Consider the following 24,454-nt stretch of genomic DNA (forward strand, 5'->3'; position numbering starts at 1 on the left):
CTCTTGGCAAAGTTAGACACTCGTTCCTAGGCCCCAATGCACCCACAGTCAACGCACACTCAGGGCTTTCCTTAGACCTACTCGCAGAGCTGGACACTCACAGGGTTCCACAGTCACATGGTCACACAATTGGGCATATAATTGCACAATGCCACACTCCTCGGAAACACAACTGTAGACAGTCTGTCAGTGTCCCTCACACCACTGCGAGCAGATCCACGTCAGCCTGGTTACACTGTTGTCCCCGCAGTCCTGCCAGCCACACTCTTGCACACCCAGGTACACCATGTTGGGGGGCACGCACACAGCTCCACATTGATAATAGGGTCCCATAGGTTTAAGGAATGACTGTCCTTAGTAGTTCACAATCTCCCACATAGTTGTGTCTGCATACTGTACCGCTCCCCCAGTCACAGGCAAATTAAGTGGTACACACGTAAGGCATACACTGGGTCCCCCATTCCAGCTACCCAGAGGAGCTGGAATCAGAAGAGCCTTCCCCACAAGTTTCCCTCAGATGCTTGCACTGTCTTCCTCCTATGTCCACACAAGTTCCCCTCTTCCTGAAAAATGAGCCTCCATTGCCTTGAATGGGGTGGGGGGAGCTTGGGAATCGTCACTCACTGGGGGAGAGAACCCCAAACTCAGGGAGTCACCCGGGAGCTTGTACCAACCACCGAGTCTGTCTGCAGCATGTGACACATGTGTGCTGAGGCCTCTGTGAGTGTGCCTCAGTGAGTGTGATGAGTTTGTCGTTCTGTGAAACAGTCAAGGAGTATGAGGGAGCGTCATAGGGTGTGAGCGTGGAACAGTGTGTGGCCACGCGCCTGCTTTGGAGGAGAGAGAGTGTGATACTTTGTATGGAATCGGAGGGTGTCCGAGGCATGGCATCACAGAGTGTGAACCTGGAGCAGTGGGGAATGTGTCCAGGTGGGTTTGTGTCTCAGACATCGAGTAATTGTGTGTGTGGGTGTGTTTGCCAACACGTTGGTGCCTTGGAGCATAACACTGGGAACGTATATGCGTAAAAGAGAATGTCAGGACTGTGTGAGGTGTTTTTGAGTGTGAGAAACTGGCAGGTCCCTTCCAGTATGTTTTGGGAAAGGTGGGGGAGGGGGCAGATTTCCCAGGTTGATCTGGTTTCCTTTGGAGGAATGCTCTCTTTGCAGCAGGCCTAGTTTCCAGGTTGACAATAAATGTAATGGCAAAGGAAGCCCCGCCAGATCCCACCCGGCAGGACATCTAGGACTGAGCCTCCCAAGCAGATCCAGGGTAGGCTCCCACTACCATTCTGGCTTAGGGCCTCAAAGAAGTGAAGCCTATCGATGGGCTCAGGAATGTGGAACCAAGCAGGGCATGTGTCTGTGTAGATCCGAGACTGGCTATAGGGGAGGGGTGGGTGTGGGTCTGTCTATGGCTCTCCTTTTTGTTTCTTTGTCTCTGCTTTTCTGGCTATCTCTCCTCTGTGTCTCTTGGTGTTCCTGAATGCATGGGAATGGGCGGGTCACAGCAATTGATAACAATTTGTTAAGAGCCTACTATATACTAGATGCTGGGCGGTGGTGGCTGCAGTCACAACTTCTAGCATCAGATGACACTTTCAGCCCTACATTTTTGTTGTTTCGGACATCCAGGTGAGTTTAATCAGTCAATCATCCAATTGAAATACATTTATAATGTACTTACTCTGGTCCAGACACCATGCTAAGTGCGGAACAATCAGTCGATCAGGCAGTCCATAGCCTATCAACAAACATTTATTAAGCACATACTATGTGCCAGGCACTGTGCTAAGCACTGGGGACACAAAGAAAGACAAAAGATAGCCCCTGCTTTCAAGCTTACAGTCTAATGAGGGAGACAGCATGCAACTATGTACCAACAATAAGAACTACACACACACACCCCTATATAGTTTTTATATATGTATATTATATGTGTGTTGAATTGAAGATAATCAACAAAGGAAAAGCATTAGCATTAAGAGGAATTAGGAGAGGCTTCTGATGGATGGTGGGATTTTATGTTTCTGTGTTGGCATCTGTGTCTGTGGCCTGGCTTCTTGTGCCTCTGTGATGAGCTCAGGGGAGAGCAATACAGGGAAACAAGACGGGGGAGGTTTCTGCTGATTCTCTGGGGCTTAATCTTTGCCCAGATGACCAGAAACACTAGGTCCTGGGTTCCTTCCCCACAGAGTCCCAGAGGACCTCCAGGCTTCCTCCCTCCCCCAGGATCCCACCTATCTCCATGGTGCAGGATGCCCCCAAGCCAGCTATCCTCAGCAAAAGGAATTGACTGAGCCTGGCTTCCCATCTCCTCCAGCATCTCAGGAGATCTCCAAGCCCTGCTAATATACAGTTCCAGAGTGGATCCCTAAGGAGCAGAGTGGGCATCAGGTGGGAGGCAGGCAGGGAGGACTGGGAGGTCAGGGAAGTTGTCAGGTCTGGTGGGAATGGCAGCCTAGCCCAGGGACAGAGAGGGCTTAGGCTAGGTGCCTATACTCCCTGTTCAGGAGTAGAGCTCAAAAAGAAGAGAGAAGGGAAGAATGAGAAAAGGGGAAGACAGATGACAGAGGGGGAAAGAGAGGAGAGAAAAGGGAGAGAGACAGAGAAGAGGAAAAAGGAAGGAGAAAGAAGAGGAGGAAAGGGGAAAAGAAGGGAGGCAGAGGAGAAGTAAGCGAAGGATAGGAGAGAAAGTAGTGGAGGAAAGAGAAAGGAGGAAGAGATGGCTGCTGAGAGAGGGCCACAGGGCGGAGTCCCTGCGTCTCCAGACCCCATTTTCCTTCCCGGTCCCCCAGACACGTCCTACACCCCAACCCTGCGCTGGGCGGGTGGACCGAGGCGGAAAAGCCGGACAGCGCTTCCCCGACAGCGCTTCCCGGTCAGGCGCACCCTGGTTCTGGGCTCAGAACACTCAGGAACAGCTCAACCCCTCAGGCCCTCCCGGTGTGGGGTGTCTGAAGGAGCCCAGCCTGCCTTGCCAGCTCCTTGGGGCCTCAAAGTGTGTGTGTGTGTGTGTGTGTGTGTGTCTGCACTGAACCACCAGGGAGTGAGGAAGGGGGTGGGGGAAACTTGGTGCGGAGGCTGAAGTGAGGAACCTGCAGGTTCCTAGGCTTGTCTCCACCTTCCTCCCCTGGTAGGGCCCCTCCCAGGCCCAGCCCCCTGCAGAGCTCCTCCTGGCAGGCAGTTGTGGGCCCCAGGCCTTCCCTCTGCAGCCTTCGGGGCCTCCTGGACCTCTCTCTCCACCCTTCTCTAGTCTGTTCTCTCTCCTTTGGACCCCTTCTCCCTACAGGGCCTACAGCACCCACCCTCTGCTCCATCGAAGGGGTAGCTGCTCACTTCCCACTCTCTAGCCCCTAATCTCTCCCCATTATCCAACCCTTCTCCCCCTCCCTTCTCTCCCCAATACCTCTGCTTCTCAGTTCTCCCTATCTATCTGCTCCCTCAACATCTTCTCCAACCATTCAGCATTTCCACTCCCCAGAATCCACTCCATCTATCTCTCTCCCCAATATCTACTCCCTTCCCACCATCAGCCTCCTCTCCCCACTTCCCACCTCTTCTTTTCCCCAATATCTTCCTACCCCACTCTTTACCCTCTCCGGTTTGGCCAGGCTGAATCTCTTCAACCTTGGCTGGGCCCTTCCATGGGAATCTAGGACCCCCGGGGCCGCGGGTTGGCGCAGCCCAGGGTGGGGGCCCGTATAGCCGATCCAGACTGCAGAGAGGTGGTCAAGATGAAGGGAGGGCAGCTGTGCAAATGCGGGGGCCCCAGGAACTCTACAGGCCCCGGGAAGGAAAGTGTTCCGTTTGACTGGCTTCCCGTTCTGGGAGCCCTGCTGGGAAGAGCCGGGGTGGCCTCAGCTCGAGCTGGAGGCAGCGCTGAGCGAGGAAAGGACCCACCAGGGATTAATCAGAAAGTAAGTTGGCCAGCCAGCCTTGGCCTCAGCACGGGACAGGGGAAAGCACGCTGTATTGAACGTCAGAGGAGCATTTCTGTCTCCGGGAACCTGGGAGTGGCCCCTTCACCTCTACGGCATTACCAGGGCCCGCCACACACAGCAGGCACTTAATAAACGCTTTATCTAGTTACCTGTACATAAAGTCCTTTCTCTCCTCTGGACTGCGAAGATGTTGAATGATCTCGAGGGGGGTCTCGTCCAGCTCGGAATCCTACGATCCTTCCCTCCTCCCCTTCCAGTCTTCCTACAGGGCCGCCCCCACCCCACCCCCACTCTCTAACCAGCGGGACTGCTGCCCGCAATGATCCTGGATTTATTTCATACGAGAGAAGCTTAGGGCCCTAGGAAGGGACAGCTAGGAAGGCACGGCTTCACGTCCCGACTCCGGCACATACTGGTTGTGTGACCCTGGGCAAAGCTTCATTTCTTCGTGGTCTACGGTCAAGGTCAATTGTCAGAGTGGGCAACAGGTAGGAGGCAGGTACGGAGGGCTGGGAGGTCGGGGAGGTTGTCAGGTCTGGTGGGAATGGCAGCCTACCCTAGGGTCAGAGAGGGCTTAGGCTAGGTGCCTATACTGTCAATAGCCTTGACAACATCCTGAGACAGTAAGTTCCAAAGGAGCATTTGGGAGAGGGAGTGAGTCTCCTCATCTGGGACTTCCCTTTCACGATGACGTTCTCACAGGTGTGTTTGGAAAAGGTCGGGTCCCAATCCCTCTATTTTGTATACATTTCTCCAAGTGGCCACTCTCTCCCCCCCTGCAGAAGGCGGGCGCTTTGAGAGCAGAGCAGAGCCTGTATCCCCAGCGCCTAACACAGCGCGCGGCCCTTATTTAATAAATGCTGATTGACGGGTTTAGTCTGTCTGACGGAGTCGGGATGGAGAAACTGAGGCTAAGAACCAGAGCTGAGAGGAGGCATTCTGGAGAAGCTTTGGGAATTGCGCCCCCTGGATGTGGCTGCCAGTAGGAACCTCGGAAACCGCGGGGGAGCTCAGTTGGGCTATCAACAAACTTTCGGCGTGCTTTGTCCTTGCGGGGTGGAGAACCTTGAGCTGGCGGGTGGAGGTGGGGGTACCCAAACTAGAAACTTCAGAGAGCTCCCAGGCTGTCTGGTGAGGGCAAAGACTTAATTACAAGACAGCATCCCAGGACAAGTTGGCAAAAGAGGGCGAAGCAGAGGCCCAGCAATGGGGTGGGGACTCGCCCAAGGTCACACAGAGAGGATCACGGGTTTAGAATTGGAAGGACTTAGCGACCGTCAAATTCGAACCTCTCACTTTACTGTCTGACAAAGAGAGGTTCCGGCAAAGGAAGAGATTGTCTCTCCCCCTCCTCCTTCGTTGGGGGACCCCAAGGGGCGGGTCAATGGATAAGAGAGACCCTCGTGGGAGGAGCCTGACGTGGGAGGGACAGTGACCATGGGACGTGAGTGGGAGGGCCTGAGGTGCCTCGCGGGATGCTTCTGCTTCAAGAGTCCCCACGGCGAACACGGGGGCGTGGCCAAGAGGGACGAGGCCAATGGATTCGTGCGTCTGTCCTTCTGGAGCATGGGGCGATTCGTGGGCAGCCTCAATAGCCAGACGCAGCTTGAGCCAAGGCCAACGAAAACGCCCCGGTCGGTCCCCGCCCTCCCCCTCCAAACAAGGACAGACACGCAGAGATACAGACACACACAGACAGGCCTCAGCCCCTATACCGTCGATATTTTTTATGTGTATTATGTATGTGCATCTTCTCTTCCACAGAAAAATGCAAGCTTCCTAAGGGCGGGGACTATTTCGTTTTTGTATTGTCGTTTTAGCCCGCCACAGAGTAGGTCTTTAATAAGCGCGTGATGTTTGAGAGATGGAGGGACCCCTCTCCCCTTCCCACTCGTGCCCTCACAGATGTCAGCGGAATGTCTGGACAGATGAGTGCACAGGCGTGACTACCCTCTGCAGGTCTGGGTGCTCCTCGGCCTGCACCCGTGTGGGACACTCTTGCATACAGGCGTGACCCTCACACTTGGGGCCTCTCCCCCCACACACATACCAAGGGGTTCCTTGCCAGGATTCACCTATGCCCTCCCCTTACTTGAACACCTTTGTGATGCCTTTTCGTGCCCGGGACACTTTCTGCCTATGCAGTGCCTTGCTCACCCAAGTGTGGGCTCCGCACATAACGTGTACGCGACTCTTCCAACAAACCTGTGACACTCCTATACACAAATGTGCCAACCTCTCCACCACCCCAGGGTGTGCCCACCCCCCTCCACGTGATATCCGCCAAACGCTCGGGGCCCTTGGAAGAAAAGTGGGTACGCTCCGAATCGATTTGGGTCAACGAGCAGTGGCCTAAGGCGCTTCCTCCCGGCGCCCGAAGACTGGAGAACGTTAGGAATTCACAGACTGAGGTTTCACCCCCGGGTCGGAGATGAGAGGGCTTCTGCCCGGCTTTCATCCCACCCCTTGGTACCTAGGATTTCCGTGACCCTGGGAAAGACGCTCCACTTTCTTGGGCCTCAGTTTCCTCTTCTGTAAAATAAAAAGGTCGTACCAGCAGGCCTTGGAGTTCCCTTTCAGCTAGAGATCTAGGGGCCAATGAGCCTTCGGCCCCGCCTCCGCGAACGAAGCTGTCTTAGGACGACGCCCTTCCTTTCCTCCAACCCTTGCCATTTTCACGCGCACGCCCACACCCCCACACCCACGAGTTATAGACATAGTCACGGACAGATGCACTTAGTGGAAAAGCTGCTGTTGAACTGGGGCCCCGGGAGTTGCGAGCTCGAATCCCGCCTCAGCCACAGACTAGCCATGCGACCACAAGCAAGTCTTTCCCCTCTCCAAGGCTCTCTGAACATCAGCTTTGTCTTTAAAAACGGTGACCAATCCCTCCCCTGTCGTCTCCACCCACCCTTCCAGGAGGCTGTGGGGAGGAAAGAGATTTGTAAGTCAGGAAGCACCACTAAAACTGAAATCTTGGTTATTACGAAAAGCTCCACCTCTGTAATGGGCACTACCACTGTACACAACCACACACCAATCATCTCTCTCTCTCTCTCTCTCTCTCTCTCTCTCTCTCTCTCTCTCTCACACACACACACACACACACACACACACACTCGCTCACATTCATGCGTCACGGACGATCGGACAGAGCAAGAGATGAACGAGCTCCATTCAGCCCCTCATTTTTTTCAGTGAGAAACGGAAGCTAATAGAACGAAAAGGAAGGACTCGGCCAAGGTCACACGCTGGTGCGCAGTGGGGCTGGGATTCTGTGCCTCCGAGGCTTTCTCCCCCAACTCTCTCCAAAACGTTACCAAATGTGCGAAGTCACATTAGCTTCTCACCCAGGGAAAGAAGAGAAGAGAAAATTATTTACTATGTGCTAGGCACAGTCCTACAAGTTTTCACAAATATTATCTCGTTTAATCCATAAAGCAACCCTGCGAGGTAGAGGTCCCGTTTACAGTTGAGGCAGGAAGAGATTAAGTGACTTGCCCAGGGTCTCACAACAAGTGTCTGATGTCTCATTTGAACTCAAGGCTTTGACTCCATACCCAGCGCTCCCCCGAGCAGAGACCCTGAGTTGTATGCGCAGCTCGGTGTCCAGAGCCAGGTGGCTGGGTCCTCCCTGACCAGCGGCTCCTCCTGAGCTCAGGGGCCTTGACTGAACCACTCGGACCCCGGGATCAGTAGCTGCTGACGGGACCCACGCTAAGCTTCTCCGAGAGAGTGGAAGGTGAATGAAGCGCTAAGAAGCAACCTCCTTTCGAATTCCCGGGAGTCCCGAAGTAGTAAGTCCCCTGTTCCAAGGAAGCTTCGAATGCGACCTGACCTTGTAGGAAGCGAGAATCCGTGGGATTACGGCACCTGGCACCTGAGAGGCCCCCAAGCTGCCTTTGCTGAATTGAATTTGATTTCTGCGTTAAAGTCAATCCCTCGAAGGTGAAATTCTCCGCGGCCCAGGCCACACAGCTCTGAAGGCCCAGCCGAGGGAAGGCGGGGAGGGTGGGGAGGCCCTCATTCGATGCCTCAGAGCAGCCAGACGTGCACAAATGTGGCCCTGACTCCGCTTCTCCCGGAGCAGATTTCCTGGCCGAGAAGGAGGGAGTGATAGCTCTCCACGCCGGTATAGAATGGACCCAAGACACAGACGAGAGCGAGTCACACGGAGCCTCCGACCCACTCATCCTCCCCCACCCAGAATGGACACCGACACTTGGAGAAGTCTCTTCTGCCTAACTAGCTGGGCTCCTGTGTGGGAAGGTCTCTGGGCTTCTGGTAGGTTAGCGGACCGCAGGAGGTCCCGGGGACTGCGTTTGGAGCAGCCTGTAGCCTATGTTTGTTGGCCAGCCCTGGGGAGGGCTTCGGGATAGACCCGGGGGCAAGAAATCACGCCATACTGAAACCCTGGAACTGGGAGGGCTCTATGAGTGCCGATGTTTGAGGCCACCCACCGCGCCCTTAACTGCTCCGCCGCCAGTGAGCTGTGGGCGAGGTGAGGACCCCTGCCCCTAACTCCCTTCCTCCATCTCCCACGCCCTGGACTGGGCTGGGTCTGCTCCGGCTGAATCGGCTGATGGCAATTCGTATTAATTGGCCAGATTAATGATCCTGATTATTTCAGGGCCTTGGGGCAGGTCTAACAGGTGTCTGGTGCCCTGACAGTGATGGAATTGCCACCGCTCGGATCCGAGGCCAGGTCTACGCCAGAAGGGTGCCCTCCAATTCAGCTAATTGGAGGGTGCGGGGGCGGACTGGAAGGACACCTGAGGGCCTGTGGACCGGGAAATTTGGGGGCTGGCGGGATAGCAGAGCCCTGGCCCTGGGAGCGCCTGGGGGCCAGGCCAGGGGAGGGGTACTGTGGAATCAGGCCAGGCCCAAAGACCTGCCCGAGGCTAGGAGGGGAAGAGGAAGGTTCAGCCTGTGGACTCCGCTACTCACCCGCAGCCGCCCCAATCTTTTCCATTCGAGAAAATGGGCCCTTGGCAGGAGCTTGGGAAAGCAGGGAGAGATTAGAGCTCCGAAGGCCAGGCCCTCTGGACCCCGAAAGCGCAGCCACTTCAATCTCTCCGTCGCCTTCCTTTGCCTTCCCCCGTTCTTTCCTTTCTATTCTTTTTCTTTTCTTCTCTCCCTATTTCCTGTCTCTCAGGGTACCTCCCGTCTTTCTCCTCTATCTCTTAGCCTCTTCCGTTCGGTCTCTGGTTCTCTTTGCCTTCCTGTCCGTCTGGTCCGTCCCGTCCGGCCGTCTCTATTTCTTTCCCACTGTATTTCTCTGCCCCTCTCTCTTTCTTATGTTTTCCTCTCTCACTGTCTCTGCCGCTTTCCTTTTGTCTCTCTAGTTCCCCTTTCCGTCTCCGCCGGTCTCTGCTGGCTGGCGGTCTCTTGATCTCTGGGCCTCTTGCCTCTAGGTCTCCGGCTCTCTAGCTCCGACGCCAGCCCCTGATCCCGGGCTCTAGTCTACACATTGGGCCTTCCAAGCTTTTGTTGCAAGGCGGAAGGGTGGGGGAAGCTCTCGGGTCTCTGCAGCATTTTTCGGGCTATCTTCTCTCTCTTCCGGAGTTTCGGGGTCTCCCCCGGGGCCCCTCCCAGACTCCCACTCCTCACTGCCCCATCGGCCTCAATCCTCTGTTCTACTTCGTTGGTTTGATCCCCTTTTGGAGCTGCGGACTCCGCAAAGCCCCAAAGAGTGGGAGGCACCCAATCGATGCTCTTTCAGCCTCAGCCCAGGCATCCCTAACCCGGGGGGAAGCCTCCGACTTTGGTCTGCCAGCTCACCCCCACAGTGCATGTTTGCCTGTGTACTCCGGAACTTAGGTGTCTCTGTGGATTTGTGCTGTGTGTCAGTCAGTCAGTTAGTCAATAAACATTGTGCCAGGAGCTGTGCATCAATAAATGTCTCAGAGTCTCCTGTGTGGAGAGGGACTCGAAGTTTAGATAAGACGGTTCCTGGCGGTCAAAGAGATCACAGTCTGTGACTGGAAGACAGAGACAGTGAACGAATCTTGGATTTGTACTCAGAGAAGCTGAGTTAGAATCTTGACTCTGGTCCTCACTATGCATGTGACCTGGAGCAAGTTTCTTCTCTCTTGGCCTCTCAGGTTCCTTCCAGCTCTAGACATCGGATTCTGTCTGGCTTGTCCCCTCTCTGAGCCTCAGTGTCTCCGTCTGCAGCATGGGTGATTGAATTCCATGATAAAAGGGATGACATGATGTCTTCCTCAGCCCTGAATGACTCTAACCCCCAGAGGTGTATAGACATAGGCATCATCACACAGTGGCGCTCCATCACGAGAACGCTCTGGTCTGGGCAGTCCTGTGCCATCCATGTTGGTGGGTTTGGTTGTCCTGGTGTGATTTTCGCGGGACAGAGCTAGTTCCTGCGTGTCCCTGTGTCTGGGAGCTCAGGCTCTTGGGGGATGTGGGGCCAGTGAGGGAACTCAGAGGCCAGTGACTCCAAACCCCCGCTTTTATTCTGAATACAATTTTATTTTATTTTATTTCCACAAAGATCCACTTTCTCTCCCTTCCACCTCACCCTCACGCTGCCTCTCCCAAGGAAGAAAAACAAAACCCTGGTAACAAACACATATAGTCAAGGAAAACACCCACACTGGCAAATGTCCAAAACAAAATTCTCAATCTGTACCCTGAGTCTCCACCACTCTATCAGGAAGTGGATAATGTTTCATCTTTCCTCCTTTGGAATCGTGGTTGGGCATTGTGTTACTAATAATAGCAACCATTCATAATATACTTTAACTTTACAAATATCTCATTTGATCCTCAGAACAGCCCTGGAAAGTAGGTGCTCTTATTATCCCCATTTTACAGACAAGGAAACTAAGACATAGAGAGGGAAAGGCTAAGCGACTTCCCCAGGGTCACACAGCTAGAAAGTGAAGCTAGATTTGAACTCAGGTCTTCTTGACTTCAGGTCTCTATCCACTGTGCTATCTAACTGTGTTGATCAGAGCTTCCAAGTCTTTTAAAGTCTTTTTTAAATCACTTTATATGTAGAATATAAAATATTCTCCTGGTTCTGCTCAATTTGCTATGCATCAGTTCATATGAGTCTTCCCTGGTTTCTTTGACACTATCCCTGCCCGCCCCCCATCATCTCTTACCACACAATAGCATTCCATCACAGTCACAACTTCAGCCATTCCACAAGTGATGTGCACCCCCTCAGTTTCTAATACTTTGTGCTGCAAAAAGATTTGCTAGAAATACTGTTGTACATATGCGGTCTCTTCATTATACAGATGAGGAAACCGAGAAACAGGAGAAGGTAGGAACGGAGTTAGGCAGAGCAAGGGTCTACAAAGCTCCAGCAGATCGGAGTGGCAAAGAGGGCCACTTTGACAATGCCACTATTTCCAGACAGATTGGTCTCATGACAAGAAATCTTGCTTTCCAGGGCCCAAGGGGAGGGAACTTGGAGGAAATGCTCCAAGCTCCACCTGCTAGGGGTGGCCAGAAGCCCAGACTGGTATGAGGACTCTCCTGCCCTTCACCACCTTGTTTTACAGGGTCCTTGCTCAGACTCTTTCCCTACCCCCATCATGCTCCAGAGTCAGATCACCAACCCCTCCCCGAGTTCAGGGGCCCTCTTTGTTTCACAACTGATGGAGTGATGAGTAGAAAGGAAAGGAGTAGTGATAGTTGGGGAGGACAAAGGAGAGGAGGGAACAAAGGGGAAGGGGGGGAGAAGCAGGAGGGAGGGGAGCAGGAAAGGAGAGGGAGGAGGGGGAAGGGAGGAGGAATGAGAAGAGGAGGGAAAGGAAGATGGGGAGATGGGATAGAGATAGAGTCTGGGGGACAAACAGAGATAGATGGAGAAGAAGGAGGGGGAGAAGAGGAGGTTCATACAGGAAACAAGAAGCGAGATGGAAGAGGATGAATGAGGAAGAGGGGAGGAAAAAAGTAACCATCTGGCCCAGGGAGTAAGATGCTGAAGGGACTCAAGGAATGGGTCCCGGTGTACTTTGGCTGGTCCTGCCTTGCAGCCCTCCCCGCTCCAAAGCTTTCCCTAGAGCCCCTAGCCCTGGCAGTGGGGAAAAGGCAAGGCACTCAGGGGATAGGATGGGAACAGGGAAAGGAAACTCACAAGAGGAGAAAAGCCACTGCTGACTTTTCTGGAGAGTTTTAAGGGTCAAAAATGTAAAAGATCTTTGTAAAATCATTATAGAGACATCAAGTCTTATTATCATGATCACTGGGCCGCTAGGTGGTGCTGCAGTGGATAGAGCACTGGCCCTGGAGTCAGGAGGGCCTGAGTTCAAATCTAAACCCAGACACTTACTAGCTGTGTAACTCTGGGCAAGTCACTTAACCTTGTTTGCCTCAGTTTCCCCATCCATAAAATGAACTGGAGAAGGAAATGGCAAACCACTCCACTCTCTTTGCCAAGATTCCATATAGGGTAATGAAGAGTCAGACACGACTGAAATGATTCAACCACCACAACAGCATTATCACCACAGTCTGGCCTCTGAAATGAGCTGTGCGATCCTGGCTGGGCTACTGAATCTCTGTGAGTCTGAGTTTTTCCATCCGTAGAATGGAGATAATGTGAAAACTTGTCGAGATTACTTTTGCAAACTCTGATGTGCCCCAAACGTGAGTCACAAGCAAATTCTACCTTCCTTCCATTTCTCTACCACAATAAAGCTTATGAAAGCAGATTCTCATAGCCTCCCGATGAGCTGGGTGTGTGTATACTATTAAACCCACTTTGTAGACGGAGAGACTGAGACTTAGAAGGGGGAGGGGACTTGCCTAGAATCTCAGTGCTAGTCGATCCAGGCCCCTTCTTTTAATTCATAGACATCAAGACCACATTGGCACCTTCCATTGTCGTGGTGACCATCTCCGCCCCAACTTCTTTTGCGTTAATTATTCATTCAAGACTCCCGTCCTCCATGTACAAAGTAGATTTTCTTTTTGTACCCAAGCCCCAGGCTTTGCATTAATTCCAGTTAAATTTTAGAACTACTAAATTTGCCCTTTCTTCCTAGTCTTTCGAAATCGTTTTGGCTCCTCGTTTATCGTCCGGTGTTTTGGCTAATCCTTCTGACTTTGTATCTTCTACAAGAGAGTGGTGCAGCAAATGGAGAGCTGGGCCTGGAGGCAAGAAGACTTGAGTTCGAATGCAACCTTAGATACTTCCTAGCTGTGTGACCTTGGGTGAGTCACTTCCCTCGGTTTGCCTCAATCCACTGGAGAAGGAAAATGGCAAACCACTCTGGTATTCTTGCCAAGAAAACCCCATGGACATACAGGAGAATGCTATAGTGGCCTCAGCTTCCTCAAAAATAAAACAGGTGTCATAATAGCACCTACCACCCAGGGTTTTTGTGAAGATAAAACGAGGTGATATTTGTTTCATGCTTAGAAAAATGCTCGGTATGCAGTAAGTGCTATATAAACGTTTTCCACCATCATCATCTTTGTCTCATTCAAGTCATTAGTCTATTAGCATAGATCACTGGGGCCCTCCACTACAGACTTCCTTGCATCTTGACACCAATTAATTGACCAACACTTTATGCAGCTACTGTAACCAGGGTAAATGGCCTGGAATTTAGAAGCTGGATATTAGGAAGATAAATTATACTTCCTGGGACTCCAGGCTGATAAATCTAGGGATCAGGTCAATTAGGTGGTGGATAGAGTGCCTGCAATGGAGTCAGGAAGACTCATCTTCTTGGGTTCAAATCTGGCCTCAGTCACTTACCAGCTGTGTGACCTTGGGCAAGTCACTTAACCTTGTTTGCCTCAGTTTCCTTATCTGTAAAATGAGCTGGAGAGGGAAATGGCAAACACTCCAGTATCTCTGCCAAGAAAACCCCAAATGGGGGCAGCTAGGTGGTGCAGTGAATAGAGCACCCTGGCCCTGGAGTCAGGAGGACCTGTGTTCAAATCTGGCCTCAGACATTTTGTGCTTACTAGCTGTGTGACCTTGGGCAAGTCATTTATCCCCGATTGCCTCACCTCCTCCTTCAAAAAAAAAAAAAAGAAAACCCCAAATGAGGTCCCAGAAAGTCAGACATGACTGAACAACTGAACAACACCAACAAAAATTATCTGAGTGCTTTGTGCAAACCATTTCCCCTCCTGGGCCTCAGTTTCCTTACGTGTAAAATGAAAGAGTTGAGTCAGATGATCTCTAAGTCACCTGGCCAACTCTGACATTCTGTGTCGGAGGGTAGGGGGATTCTGATAGTCTCTTGTTAGAATGGGGATTCCTTTTTGGTAGGGGGTCAGCCTAGTTGCCCACCCAAGTCTCCAGTTCCCTGATTCTGGGATGCTCTGGCTCTAGGATCGTCTGTTTCAAGATCCTTCCCTGCTCTGACACGCTCTGTTCAGAGATTCCTTCCAGCTCTGACATTTTGGGATTCTGGGAAGTACTGTGTTAGGAATTCCCAGGCCTGCCTCCAACACCTCCCCACCCCCCAACCTCTCTCTGCCTCAGGACATTTAAAGAGACATTGAGGCCCCATGCCTTCCTTGTTATTTTAAAAACAAACACATCCTCCCAGCCCCTCTCCCCTAGCCGACTCCCTTGTTTTCTCCTGGAGCGGGGTAGGGGTGGAGCGAAGGCTGGAAATATTCCGCTGGCCACCTCCTCAGGGGAGGGGGGCCCCCCAGACGGGCTCTAGGGATAGACGCTTGGTCTTTCTAGTAAGAGAACAAAACTACTCCTCCAACCATTTACTGGTACAGCGTGGATGCTAAACCTGGACCGAGTATGTTGGTGCTGTCTACAGGGCTTTGCAGCTGACCTCCTGTGTGACCACGAGCCGGTCCCTTTCGATCTCTGCTCCTTTGTTTTCTCTTCCATCAAATGACAAACCTTGGTCTAAGATTCTCTTTCCCCCAGTTCCAGGGGACTCGAGGATGCCTCCTTGGCAAAGTCCAGCCTTTTCATGCCTACTCTTCTCAGGGCCCCAGAGGTCACCCCTCGTAATAGTTACCTGCTCCCATTCCTTCCTCCATCTACAATTTACCAAGGGCTAACCCTGTAGGATGAGTAGTACCGGTCTGTCCCCACCTGGCAGTTAGAGAAACTGAGGTTCTGAGAATTTAAGCACTCATAGAATTTTAGAACTGGGAGAGACCCGTAAAGGTCATTTACTTACAGAGGTCTGGGATGTAAAGACACCTTCGCAGCCCCCACCCCCACCCCCACCCCCCTTATTTTGCAGATGAGGAGAGGCCCAGGGAAGTTACATAACCAAGTTGATACAAATAATATGCAGTGAGGCACTTTCTTCTCTGGGCCTCAGTTTCCCCATCTGTTAAATGGGGGGTAAGACGAGACGGTTGCTCAGGCATCTTCTGTGTCTGATGCTCTTCAATTCTCTGTCCCATCTCTGTGTTACCCTGAGAAAAAGACCAGCTCCTGGAGTCTCAGAGCTGGAAGGATGTTAGGGCTCAGTGAGTCTAACTCAGTCGTATTGCAAAAGAGGCAAGGCTCAGAGAGGGAAAGCGACTGGCCTATGGTCACACAGAGGCTTAAATCACTTTCCCTGAGCTTCAGTTTCCTTCTCAAACAGAGTCCTTAATCCCTGTCTCACAGGGACGTTGTAATGCAAAGCCTTTGGAAAACCTTAAATGGCTCGAAAAATGAGAGTGGAGAGTCAGGCTGTCAATATTCACTACCCCCCTTCCTGGGCCAGGGCAAGCAATGGGAGGAAGACGAAGGATTTGGGTTCCACTCCTTCCCAGGGCAAGACTACCCTGCCCCTCCCTCCCTTCCTCTTCAGCCCCCTCCTTTCTCCCCAGCTAGGGTTGGAGGGGGGAGGGCATTGCTGGGATTTAACATTTCAGCTAGGAGGGGGGCCTGGGGGGATGGAGAGGAACAGATGCCTGGGAATGAGTGACAGGGAGATGGACACCTGCAAGCTGTCCTCCCCCACCCCAGGGACACACACACACACACACACACACACACACACACACACACGCACGTGCCCACACATGTGCTCCTACATGCAATTCAGGAGAACAAGGGGTTCTACTCCTTTCATGCTGAAAGGGACCTGAGAGACCACGGGGGCCAACTCCCTCATTTTACAGAGAGGGAAACTGAGTCCCAAGGTCACAGCTGGCATAGGCAGAATTAGACCCCAGGTCTTTTAACTTCAAAGCTGGGACCCTTTCTACCAGACCACAATGTCCTCAGGAACACTCGAACAGAGATGGGATTCTGCACACAGGCAGGCCTTTTTAGGGGTCAATTTTCTGGTCCCTGTTTCCCCTCTTCTTGAGTTGTTAACTAATTCCTGCCCTCTCCGACCCTCCCCTACTTTGAGATCCAAGGGGAGAAGGGGTTGCATCCCCTATGCCCTTCCAGGGTCATCTGGTTTCAGTGGAAGGTCCCATGGAAAGGGATGGGCTCAGAGGGAAGACCAGCCCCCCCTTCCCCCAAGCTGGTTGCAGGAAACTGACCCAGTAGCCCCTGGCCTTCAGGGTCCTGTCTACCACCCCACCCCCCACCTTCCTCTTTGGTTAAGCTACTACTCTCTGATCTTCAGTGTGCTTCCATTTTGTAGGAAGATACCATGTCAGAAAATCGCACACTATCAGTCTCTTAGATTGGGAAGGGCAAACTTCAGATAACAAGAATCCGTGTTCTGTAGCCCACGATGCCTTGTAGAGGCAGCTGTGAGAGGGAGAGCGTGCTGGCTTTGTAGTCAGAAGACCTGAGTTCAAATGTTGCCTTTGACGCTTACTAGCTGTGTGACCCTGGACAAGTCCCTTGACTTGGGATCAGTTTTACCTCCTCTGTAAAATAAATATAGTGAGAGGTCCTCCCACCCCAACCCAAGTGCCCGAGGTCAAAGGAATGCGCTTCAGATGTAAACATCTGCATCTGTATTATTTCTCTTAAAGAGCTAGAGAAATGCTTTATATTATTAGCATAAAAATACCATGTCCTGAAGAGAAGCGGAGAGAAAGAAGGCCCCCAGGTTCAAGTCCCCTTTACGGCACAGGTTGGATTTGTGACCCTGGGCTTGACGCAGTGCCTGGCATATAGTAAGCATCTAATAAATGCTTTCCGTGCATTCATTTCATTCATTCATTCATAGTAGACAGAGCCAGGTTCAGATGGGTTTTCTAGTCCTCTTTCTCCCACATCTCTTGGTCGGAGACTCAGGGTCGACTTGTTGACTTACTCTTTCCATCCCAGGTGACTCTAGGACTAGAGGGACACAGAGCTCAGAAGCAATAAGGGGCTTCATCACCTGGACCTACGAGATCATGTCTGAGGACAAAAAAAGACAGTATATTGTAATAGATTCTATATTAGAAGAATGAATCATAGTCCCATAGTTATATCCTATGTACCTCGCAGCTCTGACAGCCCCTGTTCTAAGCTCCCTCCCAGCTCTGTCCTTCCAGGTTCAAACCCAGTCCTTCACCTACTTTTGGCATACCATGTTTCCCAAGAAGAGAAGATAGGAAAGGAGTCAAAGAGGTGGTCCACAGAGAGGCCCTCCTCCTTTTCCTGTTTGGGGGTGGGAGTGGGGCTGCTGCATGCAGGTCCCAGCAGTGAAGGGGAGTGGGCAGCCCCAGGCCCTGCAGGTAGCTGGGTACACCTCTCTGATACGGCCATGAAAGCACACCTGAGCCCAAAGCCGGGCTTCTAACCTCCGAGTTCTGGCCTTAGCCTTCATGGTCACCACTGGGATGGGCGGACATTCTGAAGCCAGGAAGACTCCTTCACACCTCTTGGGGAGGCTGTGGGAGAGAGGAGGGGGGCAAATGACTGAGGAATTTTAAAAGGGTTTCAGTCTATGAGCCTTTCCTTCCTCCAGCCACACAGAGACTGTCCCCCACCTCTGTTATTTCTCAGCAGGGGCCATCTTTAAATGTCCTGGACCCAGGACTCCTGCTGAGAAGCTGGAAAGAATCCCAGATGTTTCAGACAAGAACCATGTGGGAGCCTGGCCCTCCCCCCAGGGAGCCCCTCCCCCCGGGGGCCGCTCCCCAAACACAGGGGATTGCTGGATGGAAGGGGGAGGGCCTAAGCCAGACTGCAGGGGACCCAGGGAAGAGCAAGCCAGGAAAGAGAGGCATCCCAGGGAAAGGTTTGGCTTTGAAGGGAAGGAATTAAGAATAACAAAAATAACTCCTTTCTCTTGACTGCCCCCTACCCCATCCCCACCCTTCCTGCTGGCCACTCCCCTCAGTCCTGCTCCCATTTTATAGGTGAGTACCATGATTTGTCTCAGAGCTGGGACTCAAATTCCTAGTGTGCCCCTCTTCTTACCACCCCAGGGGTCTTAGTAACAAGACAAGGACAGGAAAGTGTGTAAGAACAGGAGAGCCCTAGAGATGATTGTAAGTAAGTACCAGGGAAGAAACCAGTACATGGGGAGAGACTGCAGCTGTTGGGGAGCGAGGGGGTGATCAGGGGCCTGGAAAAGGAGGAGGAAGGAAAGAATCACTTTGAGGAGGGGAAACTAGGAGTCATGGAAGGATCTTTGGAAGAGGCAAATTTTGGCTTTGTCTGTAATTTGAGCTGTCCCAGGATGGAACATTGAAAGCCTTCACCAGGAAGCTGAATGGCCAATGGCGGGGCGTTGGTTCATGCCCAGTCATGGCCTGGACCAACAAGGACTTGGGGGGGGGGGAGAGCAGTGACCTCAGTCTCCTAGTGGAACAATAGTCTCCAAAGGATGGTTCTGAAGAGGGGGGCAGACAAAGGGGAATCAGGGAACCTTGGGAAAGAAGAGGCCGACTGGATGCTGTCTGAGGGTGTGTCCCCCAAGGAAAGTGACCAGAGCTGAATGCCCACTGTGTCATGCAAACACAGGCAGCCCTGCTGATGAAGGAGAGAGCTGACCTCGACACTGAAGGACCTCAGGGCCAGTCCCCACATTCTAGCTGTGTGCAGCTCTCTAAGACTAAGGATCAACACAGGTGGAGATCTGCACTGAGGAGGGGATTTCCTCAACAGGAGTTCCCTAAATCCTGAAACAACCAGCAGCAGGGCCTGGACAGAAGCCAGGGCCGAAGTCTCCCAGTCCAGGCACTTTTTGTTGCCTGCCTGGGAGGTAGGAGGCTCAGGTCCTCTCCCCTTTCCCCCAGTCTGAGACTATAAGCTCTTCGAGTACAGGTACTAGTCAATCCCCAAGACCCAGGAATCCCTTAATGACAGGGCAGCTGGGTGGCACAGTGGATAGAACGCTGAGCCAGAAGTTAAGAAGATTCACCTTCCTGAGTTCAAATCTAGCCTCAGGCACTTATCAGCTGTGTGACCCTGGGCAAATCACTTTACTCTTTGCTTCAGTTTCCTCAACTGTAAAATGAGTTGGAGAAGAAAAAGGCCAACCCCTCCAGTATCTTTGCTAAGACAACCCTGAGTGGTGTCATGGAGAGGAGACCACAGCTGAATAATGACAAATTCCTTACTGAATAATTAGTAAACTATCAAAATGAATTGAATGAATTCTGAGTCTGCCACGGGGTGACGCTGGGCAAGTCCTGCCTTCCCCCTTTCCTCCCCCCTCAATAGCTTCTCCCTTCCTCCTCATTTTTCTTGCTAGTGACCATCCCAAAGGGATGTCAAGATCTCTTTCAGATCTCCCGGTGTCCCCGTCTTCTGGCCTTAATTAGCCCATTAGCATTTCTAAAGCTCCATATGACATTAGATCACTTCCCATCAGTACTAGCTCTGGTCTTGTCAATGGGTGGGGGAGGGGTGGAAGCAGGGAGGGAAAGAAGTTCAAATTGAATGTAAAATGTTTAAATTTGATAAGATCATTTCCCATGTACCCCCAACAAGCTTGACTCTTTACACATGTAGGTCCTCCACGGGGGGCATTTCCCCCTAAAGGGGTCAGGCGAGCTCTTGTCCCTCAGGGACAAGGCTTTTGTCAATATTTTTTCCCCTGGATTTTAGAACATTCTCCTCTCCTCCCGGCTAAACAATCCCAGCTCCACCAACAATAGGGTTGCCTTGAGGACCCTTCCCTCTGGTTGCCCTTCTCTGAACACTCTCCAGCTTCTTGATGCCCTTCCTAAGATGCAGCCCCCAGACCTGAATCCAGAAGTCCGCAGGCATCTGTGGGAGGGTCTAGATCCCCTATTAGCCTCCCTGAGCTCCTTCCCTCCCTTGCTTCCCCTGGTCCTGCTCTTCTCTCCACACTGGGCTCCCATGGCTTTCTGAGGGTCCTTTCAGCGGCCCCCCTCCTTTCTTGGTCCTGGGGTATTGCTGAAAGACATAACCTTTCACATTTGTCTTGCTACTAATTCCTGCTGTTTCCAAGGCAAAGTCTTGCCCTGGGGGTAAAAAAAAAAAAAAACAATGGCACCTGCTTAGAAAGGAGGAGGTGTGGCCGACAGGGACAGGTCCTAGGAAAAAGAACTGGAGGGTCTTAACAGACCACAAGTCATCCAACTCTAATTGACAGCTAGCCCTCTCTTTCAAGAAAGCCGGTGCCTCTTCATAAGAGATCTCAGCACTCATCTATAACTTTTTGTTATCGTGTGTTGTTCAGTCATGTCTGACTCTCTGTGGCCCCATCTGAAGTTTTCTTGGCAGAGATACTGGAATGGTTTGCCATTTTCCTCTTCAGCTCATTTTACAGATGAGGAAACTGAGGCATTTTGGACCTGGGCCCAAAGCCTTTCTGGGTTGGGAGAGTCTAAAGGGTTAAAAGTCTTCTGGCATTGTAGAAATGTTAGCTATCATTGCTGTCTTTTATTTATCTTCGGTGTTGGTAGAGGGACGTCCTCAGTAGGAATCTCCTTGTCCTTAAAATCATAGGTCCAGCGTCACCCTCAGATCTGGGATTTACTTGGCCTGGGTTCGTCGTCCCTTCCACCCAGACGCCAACCCTGACCTTGATTCAGCTGAAGGACCTCGGGGCCAGTCCCCACACTCTAGCTCTCTAAGACTAAGGAGCAGCACAGGTGGAGATCTGTACTGAGGAAGGGATTTCCTCACCAGGAGTTCCCTGTGACTGGCCAAGGGTCCCACAGCCAGTACGTGCCTGAGGCCGGATTTGAACTCATGAAAATGAAGATGAGGCTTCCTGACTCCATCCACCTAGCCACCCCACACATAACTTTCTAGTTGTCTTGTGTGTGACTCTTGTTTTCAGAAGCAGATTCTAAGTTCCCTGAGGGGAGATGCTGTTACACCTGTTCTCTTTCCCCTGGGTGGCCCAGCCCAGGGTATAATGGAAAGTGCCCAAGACTTGGAGTCAGGCGGACCTAAGATTGAATGCTGCCGCAGACGTTTGGAGGACAGCTGGGTGGCACAGTGGATAGAGTGCTAGGGTTGGGTGTCAGGAAGACTCATCTTCAAAGATCTTCCTGAGTTCAAATCTGGCTTCAGACACCTACTAGCTGAGTGACCTTGGGCAAGTCATTTAACCCTCTTTGCCTCAGTTACCTTATCTGTCCAATGGTCTGTAGAAGGAAATGGCAAACCATTTCTCCATGGAGGGAGTTCCCACACTGATAGCCCTCCTTCCACCTCCCAAACCAAGGCCCTCTTCCTGCTGATATAGAGGAGACCAGTTGGAAGGTCCTAATACAGGATTCCAAGAATGAGCAAGCCCTGCCAACCCAGAAAGGCTTTGGGCCCAGGTCCAAAATGTCAATGTTGGTTGCTAGTGGGGGTGCTCATGGGCCCACCCATTAAGGAGTGGATGGGTTGGGATCAGGGTTGGCAGCTGGGTGGAAGGGAAGACAAATCCAGGCCAAGTAAATCCTGGATTTGAAGGACCTATGATTTTAAGGACAAGGGGATTCCTAGTAAGGAAATCCCTCCACCAACACCAAGGCTAAAATAAAAGATAACAATGATAGCTAACATTTCTACAGCGCTTTAAGATTTGCAAACTTTACTATTTCATCTGACCCTCATACCTGCCTTTTGAGGTAGATATTGCTATGATCATCTCTGTTTTACAGATGAGGAAACTGAGACCAAGAAAGTATAAGTGAGAGCTCAGCACCCACACTGTGATTTGTAGTCTTAGAGACACTACAGACCCCCAAAGTTGTCTAAGGTGTGGAGGAGAAGTGACATGTCCAGGATGACACAGCCATCAGGGTCGTTCTGACACTGAGGCTTCCTTTCTGTTTAAAATTCCAGATATTTCGAACTATTACAACAAGCCCAGCTGTCTAACCACATTGATTACACATCTAATGCATAGAAGGTGATGCTTGAGCTGCGCTTTGGAGGAATTTGGGGATTCTAAGTGCCAGAGGTGAAAAGGGACCCCCTTTAAGGCATGGAGATGGATAGTGCAAAGGCTTGGAGGTGGTAGCGTAGTCATTATACTTTCCCAGACTTCAGTTTGAATTATTCTGTTGTTTTTTCTCTGTTGTTATCCTTGTGTTTACTGTTTTGCTGCTTCTGTTTGTTTCGCTCTGTATCAGTTCATAGTCATCTTCCAATGTTTCTCTGTGTTCATCACACTCATTGTTTCTTACAGCGCAGTAACAGCCCTGGACCATAACTTGTTTAGGCATTCTCCGGTCTATGGGACGTTACTTTGTTTCCAGTTATTTGCTACTACAAAAGGGCTGTTGTAAGAGTTTTGAGTCCCTTCCCCATTTGATGGTCTGGTATTGTTTGTTCTAAGGGTGCTCTGAAGTCTATGTTCTAATGTCCCAGCTTATAAAGAGTTATACAGATAGCAAAGAGACACAAGCAGGTCCTCAAACTGTAAATTCTTAGCTCTTTCCACTAACCCAACGGGACCAGATTCCAAAGGAGCATCTACTCTGGGTTGGTAAGTTAAGGAGGAAATGAGGGGTTAGGAGAGGGCTGGGGTCAGAGGGAACCTCTGCACTGGATGGAAGTTCTGTTGGGAAATGATAGAGCTCTCAGAGAAGAGAGAATACAAGGGGATAAGAGAAGCAAGACCAGGGTGGGGTAGGGGTGGGCTGCTGGAGCCAGAGGGGATGTCTCCCCCACTCAGGCCTCACTGCCTGGCCCTTTCCTGCTTTCTTAGCAACCAGAGCTGGCCCAAGGAGGCTCACTGTCTCTTGCAGAGAAGTCAGACCTGGTCTTCCCCCTCCCCACTCCCTCCTTGGGGGGCAGGAGGGAAATTCACTCCCCCCCCCATTCCCAGAGAACAAATAAACAGTCTGGTGTTGACAGCTGTCAAGTCAGGCCGGAGACTGTGATGGGAGATCTCCGCTCAGCCTGGGAGGTGGAGGGGGAGATGTGTATAGGGGAGCTGAGACCCTCCCCGAATGGGGGAGGCTCCGGGTCAGCAGTCACTGGGAGGGGTGAAAGTTGGGGAGCAGCTCTTGCCAGAGTTGCCAAGGCAGGGCCAGGACCTGGGCTGTGGGCACCAGTCCTCCCTCCCTCCCTCCTCCTTCCCTCCTTTCTCCTCCTCCTCCTCCTCCTCCTCCTCCTCCTTGGAGTCAGAGACTCACAGGATCTTAGAACCATCCATCATTTGAACTGGAAAGGGGCCTTAGCTATCACAGCATGACAAAAATGTATCGTCTGGTCCAACCCCTCAGAGGGGAAACTGAGGCCCAGGCAGGGAAAGGTCTTGGGAGTCGGAGACAGAGCCAGAAGCAGGAAGCAGGACATCCAGGGGACTCCAAGGGGCATTAGGTATAGAAGGGAGGGGCTTTAGAATAGGGAATGTCAGAGTTGGGAGGGGCCTTAGAACATGGAGTGTCAGCGAAACGTGCTTAGGGTAACATATACATGAAATACAACTGGCATTCTGAGAATCTAGAAGGTTAGGGAGAATTTAGGGAGGGAGGGAGGACTGGGGAGGGGACTAATTCCTATGATAAGACCCAAAGGAGGCCACCCCCCCAGCCTGCTTTCTGAGGAGGACACGCCCTGGTCTAGGCCTCTCTTCTTCAAGGTAGTTGGGAAAGACCCCTAAGCCTGAGAATCAGATCTGGATCTGAGGCCCAGCCCCTCCGCTGGATAAGTGCCCTCCCTGGTCTCAGTATACTCAATTATACAGTGCCAGGGTTGGACTCAATGGGCCCTTACCAGGCTACACCCTAGATTCTAATAACCCCCTCTCTACCCGAGGCTGTGAAGCCCCTAGGGCCTAGCTCCGGGCTTCTGGAGGAGGCCTGAAGGGCTTGGAGGAACCTGGTGCTTACAGCTGGAAGCTCTCAATTTAGTTCAGCTCAACTGGTCTGAGGGGTAAATTGAGGCCCAGAGAGGTCAGGTGAGGGGGATGGGATTGACCCAAGGCCCTGAAGGTAGCAAGTTGAGAACCCCGATTTCTGACTCGGACTACCCAAGCCTGTGAGCCCCAGCTCCGATGGGGCCTGATGCCCTGCTGCCGCTGTGGGTGGCGGACAGAGGCGGAGTCTGCCTTTCCTCCTGATCCCCCTAAGTGAGCCACTTAGGGCCAGCTGTGCTGGGAGGTGGATCACTTTCCCTTGTCCAGACCAAGCCTGGCCGCCCACGGCGCCCACCCCCACTTCCTGGACCCCTAGGAAGCTTGGGGTGAACCCCTGTGCTCCCCCGCCAGCTTGTCCCCTGTG

This window comes from Trichosurus vulpecula, chromosome 1 (genome assembly GCF_011100635.1).
Source record: "Trichosurus vulpecula isolate mTriVul1 chromosome 1, mTriVul1.pri, whole genome shotgun sequence".
NCBI classification, from domain to species: Eukaryota; Metazoa; Chordata; class Mammalia; order Diprotodontia; family Phalangeridae; genus Trichosurus; species Trichosurus vulpecula.